We start from the raw sequence: 9256 nt of genomic DNA, 5'->3' as shown, positions 1-9256 counted from the left end.
ATGGTGTATAAAATTGATTTTAAGATAAATTATACGACAAAGAATTAACTTGACGGAGCTCAAACTCAAAACACACGGCAGCAACAAACAGGAAGTGACGAATCTACGATGAATAAGGATAAACGAGAGAATGGAAACATTGAGAAATCACTCGGGCTGTGTTCGAAATGGCATCAACACTGAGCTGTCTTTAACTGATTAATGATATTTTATTTTTGACAGTTACATTAAGTGGAAAAAGTGATATATTCTAGTTACACTAAGTGCAAATAATTATACATTTTGTTTACACTAAAATAACAGTATTTTATTTAACAATAGGCTAAGTGTAGGCTAAATAGTAGTTCGGTGGCAGATATTTATACTTAAGTACTGTAGTAAATTATAAAACAGTATGTAATAACACATTGAGTGTAAATTATCATATTTATTAATATTATTAAATGGATTCCGCCTTATTGGGACAATAAAAACCTTCCTACACCTATCGCTAACCACCCAATAACACTCTATTATTAATGAGTCATTTTATTTCCACTTTTCAAATATTTCCTTTATTTTTATTAAAAATAAATGCCTTTCTGATATGAGATGGGAAAAGGCGAAGAACGAGTTTGGCAAAAGGCGGATTAGAACAATGGTCGCTCGCGTCAATCACTTCGTGTTATACTCACTACGCCACTGATACTGCAAACAAACAGGCGTCTTTTCCAGTGCTGTTTATCGCAGCCAGGCATTGGTGGGCGGAGTTACTGCAGCTTATGCCGACAAATTGGCCTACTTACACTTAGAGTAAATAGACACTTTGTTCTTTTTAGAACTGCTTTACAGCTGAATTGAATTCTGCTTGCATAATTTCAATATTATTTTTATTTATATATTATATGTTATTTATATGTTATATTACTGCAATATTATTTTTATTTAATATCTTTGAAACAATCTGTACTGTATAAAGCGCTATAGAGATAAAGTGGACATCATTTGACTTGATCAGAAACGTGCCATAGACATTAAGGTGCAATTTATGTCCTACTAACGATATTGTTTTTAGATACAGAGCAATAGTTTGTAGTTTACAGTAACATGTATATAAGTATATATAAAAGTGTTACATTCATAATTACTATCCCCCGCCTCCAGTTCACTCACGCATTTGAAGATAAAACATCGGTAACACTTTTTCGATAGTCCACTTTAGACATTCTATTAACAGTAAGTAACTTTGCAACTACATGTCAACTAGCAGTTAGTAGAGTATTAGTATACTGTCTGCTTAATATCTTCTAACACTTTCTTTGTCAACTTATTCTACTAACCCTAAACCTACCCTAACAGTCTACTCTGAGAGTTAGTAGACATGTAGTTGCAAATTAATGATAATTAGTTGACATGTAGTTGACATGTAGTTACAAAGTTACTTATAGTTAATAGAATGTCTAAAGTGGACTATCGAAATAAAGTGTAACCAAAACATCACATGGAGCGTATTGCATTGTGGGAAACAGTATCCCGTGCAGTGTCTTCAGATGCATACATCAAATTTCAGCAAATGTAGCAGGTAATCCAGGAATTCCATGCATACAGAAAATTCACATACTATTCACAGTTTACACATTGCATGCTGCAATATAGTAGGAGTTGTATGGTAGTATGCCATTCCAAACACAGCTTCTGTGCTGATTTCAGAGTACTTCAGTTATATTTAGCAGATTCTGGCAAATATAATAGGTCATCCGGGTATTCCATGCATACAGAAAATGTGCATACTATGCACAGTATACATACTGGATACTGCAGAAATAGTAAGAGTAGTATGATAGTATGGCATTTCGAACACACCATTAGGCTCTGTTCAGAATAGCATGCTAACATGCTACGTTTGCTATTTCTGAAGTACATTGTGCATTTAATGTGAATGAAACCAGTGTTGAGGAAGCTACTTTAAAAACATTAGCATGCTAAGTTGTTCAACAATAAGCTACTCATTTGGAAAAGTAGTTAGCAACACTACATGCTACAGATCAAAAGTGATTTAGCATTTGGTTGTTACAATGCTAACTATCACAAAAATGTGCTTGTTGCTGGAAAGATAAGCTTAAAATTAAGTTAATAGTGTTGCTGGAATAGCCTAATACTGCATGGAATACTGTATCCCACAATGCAATGCTCTTGACTTGGCCTTCAGCTGAGAAATATGCAATTTTGGATCCAGCCTTCCATTTCCAGTGCAGGAAATGAACTGAGTAATCGCATCTGTGATTTTGAACATTTTTTAGCTCATTGTTTAATCACACTGCCAAATGCAAATATTATGATATTTTATTCACAATTGAATTAAACATGCAAAAATAACAGTTTAAGTAATAACAGTTAAAAAAAATCATGAAGTTTATAGTACAAGCAGTAAGCTAGTATTGCATTCTGACCAGCCGTAATGTCTAATTGTACAGTTTTGTGAACAGGACATAGGGTAGTGTGTTTAATATTAATATTAATATTAATATTAATATAAGACGTTCCAACACACTCACCACAGGGAAAATTAGCTCTCACACACAAACCGAACACAAGTGTAAGCGCAAACTCGGAACCCTTTTATTGTTGGCAAATCTACAAGAGCACCATTTAGGAGTGCAATCAATTGACGATTGCAATTTGTCAGAAGCCTCTAATCGCAAACTCTCCATTCCATGTCTGACTTTTCCACTTTCACGGCATCAGAGTTTCACTGCTCTGGTGACCAGAGGGGATGTCTCCAATTACACGGTAACAGCGACTCTCTGTTCCCTTCGTTTATTTATTTAAATGCAATTACTTCGAACGGGTTTTAATAAGCTAGTCATTTCGCCTGGCTGAAAACGTAATTTGGTGCTGATAAAGTCTGAGACTTTGATAAGTTAACACTCCTACTGTATATTCATTTGTCAAAGTGGATCACCTTACCTGCAGGTTATTACCTTACACACACAGCTTCTCAAAGAGCACTTTTATGGCAATACTCATTTATCATTTATCTCATATTTTAAATAAATAAGATTTAGAATATTTTATAGATAGATAGATAGATATAGAATTACTATTTTAATTAATAATCTTAGCATGTAATATGCATATGAAATATCAGTGTTAATTATGGGACCTGTTAATAAGCATTAAATAGGTGTGCAAATTGACTTTTCTCTGGCTATCAGACCAGTAACAGGCATGAAATTTTATTAGGCATTTTTTGAGCTAATGTACCATTAGACAGCATTCGACAATATGCTATATGAATAAATTTGTTTTGGAAATTTCAAAGGAGTTGTTTTAATCCTTAGGCCATTTGCGTTTGTTCATTATAATTTGGTTGAGAGCTTACCGTGGAGACGTAAATAGTCATTAAATATTTGAGACATTGATTACAGGTCTTATTAAATAAGCATGCCGAGTACATTGCTGGTAACATGCACATTAGTATTTATGAAAATCAATGCATAACTGTTATAACTCAATTTATGTGTTCTATATTTGTATCTGGGATTGAATCTGCAAACTCTGTGCTACTTGTTCAGATGTCTAATGATGAGTTCTCATAGAAAACATGATTTTTGGCTATTTGAAAAAAAAAGAAGTAGTTATTATTGCTTTGTCTAAACAGGCAATTGTTAAAATAATGCCATATTTTAAAGTCATGAAGACTTGGCATTTTAAGTTCAGTCAAGATATACATTTTATTATTATATACAGCCTCAAATTAGAAATTTGATCGCATATCTGCTGCCACTGCCACAGACAAAAAAAACGACGACAGCTGTGGTTAAACGCGATAAAACGGGCAGACTGGACAGAAACGATCGTCAAAAATGCTACATTTGCAGTGCACACTTCTTATCAGAAAAGGTTCAATAAAGTCTTGTCGTTTGTTGTTATGGGCGCGTCTACAGATTTCTTGCCATATGTCTGTTTCTTGCATCTCACGACTATGTCGTGTATGAAATAATGTCTGTGTGCATGTGTGTAAAACAACAAACTGACGATTTATATATATAATCATTTGTAATTGTATATACATTGTTGTGATTAATTGTGGCTGGAACAATAATGTAGCTGTAAAAATAGTTGCCTGCTGAAATTGCAATGTTTATACATCTTCATCATGACTAGATAGACACGGCGAGTTTGTCTTTACTATACACGTTAGATGTGATCACCTCATAGTAACAATCCTGTCAGATCGTCCATCCTTTGAGTGAGAGTGTAACGTTACAGGTCGGCCGATCTGGTTTAGTGGTTAAACTTTTCGACATGTTTCCGTGTTGTTCTTGCTCAGCAAAAGCATGGACACGATGTTGTCTGGGGGTTTGGCAAAAGGAGAGTGGGACTGTGGGCGGTGCTCGGGGTGGTGACTGAAGGCGGTGACTATGTAGTTCTGACGTCAACTTTTTACGGAAGTCACAACGGTTCGTGAAAAATAGCTAGAACTTTAAGCAGGCTGTGTGCATTTTACTGTGGACTGACTTGTTTTGAAACTTGTATGGTAGTTAAATAGCCTCTAGACCTCAGTAATCGTGAAAAAAGCCAGGAAATTTCAGTTTTGACAATATGGGACCTTTAATATTCTTTGTCTTCAATCATCACCTCATTTTTTACAATGCACAAACATACATTTTTTTCGAAAGCATATTCATTATCAGCCGTACAGTTATGCGTGACGAATCATAAGGGGGTGACGGGTGAGAGAAAAATATGGGCCAGCACCCAGAAGAGGAGAGCTTATAGGCTATAGCAATTACATTTGTGAGAGAGGCACTATAGAGACGAGTGCTTTGGAAAGAGCAAGCACTTTAATGAGAGCCCATGAAGATATATGGTCACACAGGTTAGGAGTTATTGCAACCATCGTACGAGGGGCAAACAACTGTTTTACAGAGGAACCATAAAGGTTTCTGAGGGATACATATATGCCTGGCTTAGACAAACTGTGATTTATGATGGTCTTCTGCAGCTAGAATTCCCCTCCAAATTCGTAGCACTGAAATGCTTACTACACCGAAAATGAGAAAGGGAGGGCATGAGTGTGGGGGAAAAAATGAAAAGAAAATGACATCAAAATAAAATACTTGTGTAAGTTGGTGGATATTTAAAGTCAACATCAAACTGCATTCACAACCTAGTTTACTTCAAAGCCTGAAACCTCACCAACACACGCTTTTGAACATGCTTTTTGACAAGGACATCAAGGTCAAGTTCACCTTTAACATATCCAGGGGTAATGTTATTTGCTATTATTTCTGTAATATTTTGTACATTAACTTAAATACCATTAAACTGCTGTTCATTGTCTGTAAGATTAAGGCTGTATCAGCTATAACAGTTGCTAAAATGGTGCCTTATTATCTATCTGACTCCTGGTAAATATTAGCCAATGTGTGACCCAGGTAATGCAACAACTGCTATTCTTGTAATGCTATTACTTTATTATCCATACTTTTATTGCTTTCATTTAGTTTCACTGTGCTGTTTTATGTTTAGTTTCATTGTGCTGATTTATTATACTGTTGTTTAGTTTGATTATGTTTAGTATCATTGTGAAATGCTGTGCTTTGTTGTTCAGTTTGTTTTTGCTGTAGCCTACTGTTCTGCTGTTTAGTTTGTTTCATTGTGCTGTGCTGTTTTGTTGTAGTTATGTTGTATGTAGTATCACTGTCCTATTCTGCTTTGTTGTACAGTTGTTTAGTTTATTATTTTAGTTTCATCGTGCTGTGCTGTTATGTTTTATACTGTTGTTTAGTTTTGTTTGTTTTTGCTTAGTTTCATTGTGCTGTCCTGTTTTACTGTGCTGTTGTTTAGTTTCAGTTGTTTTTGTTTAGTTTCATCCTGCTGTGCTGTTATGTTTTATACTGTTGTTTAGTTTTGTTTGTTTTTGCTTAGTTTCATTGTGCTGTCCTGTTTTATTGTGCTGTTGTTTAGTTTCAGTTGTTTTTGTTTAGTTTCATCATGCTGTTCTGTGTTTTGTTGTACTGTTGTTGGGTTTGTTTTTGTTTAGCATTATTGTGCTATTTTGTGTTTTGTTCAGTGTTTTTAGTATAATTGTGCTATGCTGTGTTTTGTTGTACTGTTTTTTTTTTTCAGTTGAGTTTGTTTTTTTGTATAATTGTGCTGTCCTGTGTTTTGTTGTACTGTTTAGTTTTTTGTTTCATTCATGCTGTTCTGTTGTACTGTTATTTTATTTAGTTTTTGTTTATTTTCATTGTGCCGTTGTGTTTTTTTGCTTAGTTTGTTTTTGTTTAATTGGGCTTTGTTGTGTTCTTGCTTGGTTTAGTTCATTATGCTGTTCTGTCGTTTAATTGAGCAGTTTCATTGTGTAATTTTTTGTAATATTGTCATGTTGTACTTCTCATAATTTTGACTTTTGACATTCTGCCTTGCTTGGTTTAGTTCATTATGCTGTTCTGTCGTTTAATTGAGCAGTTTCATTGTGTAATTTTTTGTGATATTGTCATGTTGTACTTCTCATAATTTTGACTTTTGACATTCTGCTTGAGTTCAACAGAGAAATAAAACTCAGATTTCAAACAACATGAGGACGACTAGACTCATCCTTTTATTATTGAATATTGAGAGGGGTCAGCACTGTTGCATTAAAGCTTTCAAGAGTACAGGCAACAAGACGTGATTGACGGCATTCAACAGTGAGGTCAGATGTTCTGTGAAGCTGCAGGGGTGAAAATAGGTTCTGTATTAAAAATGCAAAGGGAAATATGTATGAAGAATACTAACATCTCTGCTGATGCTGACTAGCTAAACTATAGACTAACATATAAGTGTGTTTCATTCTCAGTGCAACTTAAAGAAACCCCTTCACGGTAAAATGGCCAAATGAACGCTACAATTTTCATCAGTGATTGATTGATTTATTGCTTTATAGATTTATTTGCTTGCTTGCTTATACAAAAGTGAACCTCACAAGAATACATTTATAATAATAAAACCATATATTGCAGGTATTCAGTCAATATTTCCAGCATGTTTGCTGACATGTCATATAGTCAAATCAGATTATGTTTATTCAGAATATTTTTCTCAGCCTTCTGGCTGCTAATATGAAGTATTAGTTTTGCTTTTGTTTGTTTATTCCAATTAGCCCAATGTCACGACTGCTAATGCAGAGATTTCAGATACACAAATGTTTTGTTTATCTTTTTTTTAAATAAATGAACAAATCAAGAAATAAATTGAGAGGGAATCAGTGTGAGAGGTTAGTGTGTAAAATTTCGCCTGAGACGCCTTGTGCTTTTTGTGTACGTAGATGTTTTTATATTTCACCCAGTATTACCCAATCAAATCTGATCTTATTAGTATTCATACACAAAATGCACATTTTTGCATTTTTATGCACTTATTTTTAGATGGACACTGATACGTATAATGTATGTACAGCTCTGATATTTAAAAAAAACGTTATTATTATTATTAGCATTATTATTATTATTACTTTCAAACCATGTATTATATAATTTGTATATGTATTTTTTTTAAACATGTAATTTATTTATTATATTTTTAAGTTAAATGAAATGCTGAATGTTAGGTAGTTGAATGTTAAAATCTTAAATGTTTTTATTTAATAGAAAATATTTGACTTGTCTCATTTATTATAAATAAACTCAGCCTATAAATTTGAGGAATTAAATAATCTATAAACATTTGTCTATTAAGTCATAAATGCATAAAGTGCTTATGTTTAAAAAAAAAAGCTGTACATAAATTAATAATGTATGTATCACTATGCAGATGTTAAAACTGCATGTATTTAAACAAATACTGGCAATTTCAGCTGAAACATTTGCAGCACAATGTGACCCGTAAAGAGAAACTTTTGCAGCTTTGTCACTAAGACTAAGGTCTGATCTTAAAACATACGTGCCAGCAGCTAGCAGCTTGAGCCTTGGATAAATGGGAAAGCCTGGAGAAGCTTTCTTTCACACTTCCCTAAAACCCCCAAAACTCAGACGCATGTAGGCTAATACCCAGGAAAGATACTGGGTTTATGAAGCTCATTACAACACATGGAACAAACCACCAACCAATTCGCAACAGCCTCCATTCATCCAACACAAAGTATATTTGGGGAGGAAAAATTCTTTCTTCTCTCTTTTAATGACCTGTTTGCATTTTGTAATATCTTGAAACAACCACCGTGTGGCTCAGGAACATCTGTGTTTTTCTTTGAGTGTCTCCACAGGTTTGATATCTATTATTCAGAGCTTTCGAGTCTCTCTCTCACACCAATTAAACTCTCACTCAGGTCTCAACACGGTTCCCACAGCACTTCGGATGAGCTTCACAGAGCTCAGGGACTCCAAGCACAGGTCATGAGGGACAGATATGTAACCTCACCTGCTTACCTTATCAGTTTCGAAATTCAGAAGCACAAGAACATCTCTATTCAGCACAGGCCAGCTACATACTAAGATATATCGCTCAATTATTGATGCTTTTGAAATCTACGCCACTTTGAGAAGTATTGAGGTCCTTTTGACACCATAATTAAATTAATTTGGTTTCAGGACTTAACCTAAATTCGACTGAAACTCTGGTTGCAGACTAATCTATTAATGACATTAAACTATACTTAGTAAATCTTAGTAAAACCTTACTTACTATTTTGATCAACCAATGCTGACGTTGCGATCACATTTACCATTTCTTGGTGAAATTTTGCAGGTGAAATTTAGTTGTTTCAATAGGAATCCACACAATCAGGAATTTCACGTAAATGAAAAAAAGATTTTCACTTGCAGATTTAACAACGGGTTCAAATTGGTCACGTGAATTTGTTGTGTTCCCCAGTAGAAAGCTGCTTGGTTTGAAAGTGAATTCTGTGCTCCATACATCGCTAGACTATTGACAATGGACCTTTTTTTGCCTGTGAAATTTTGCAGAAATTTCACTAATGTGACCACACCTTACGTTAAACTGCCAAATGAGCACTACACATTTTAAAGATGCTCTAATTATACATTCACAAATGAAGATGGCAGTCTGTGCCTCAAGAGATTGTCAACACTATTGATAATTAACAATAAGAGCTTTTTTACCCACAAACTTTCGCTAATGTGGTCGCAGCTTAAAACTGCTATCAATGACAAACTGTATCAAGTAAATCTTTGGCCGTTTTTTTGTTTTATTTTCATTCTTGACCAACCAACACTGAAACTGTGGTCACATTTACCATTCCTTTGTGAAATTTCACAAGCGAAATCCAGTCATT

General features: G+C 34.3%; 1 long non-coding RNA gene across 1 annotated transcript in view; it reads left to right on the top strand.

The window, feature by feature from the left end:
* The window catches only part of LOC107757461 (uncharacterized), a 20755-nt gene extending 15938 nt beyond the window's left edge, over nt 1–4817 (top strand). Inside the window, exons 2-3 of the long non-coding RNA XR_001641938.1 lie at nt 2392–2397; nt 4805–4817. This is a non-coding gene — a long non-coding RNA (uncharacterized LOC107757461). The remainder of the gene's footprint in view (nt 1–2391; nt 2398–4804) is intronic.
* The last annotated feature ends 4439 nt before the right edge of the window (nt 4818–9256 follow it).

Source organism: Sinocyclocheilus rhinocerous, unplaced genomic scaffold (assembly GCF_001515625.1).
Source record: "Sinocyclocheilus rhinocerous isolate Xijiao unplaced genomic scaffold, SAMN03320098_v1.1 scaffold2578, whole genome shotgun sequence".
Lineage (NCBI taxonomy): Eukaryota > Metazoa > Chordata > Actinopteri > Cypriniformes > Cyprinidae > Sinocyclocheilus > Sinocyclocheilus rhinocerous.
The sequence above is the reverse complement of the archived record's forward strand: the minus strand, read 5'-3'. Positions and strand labels throughout refer to the sequence as shown.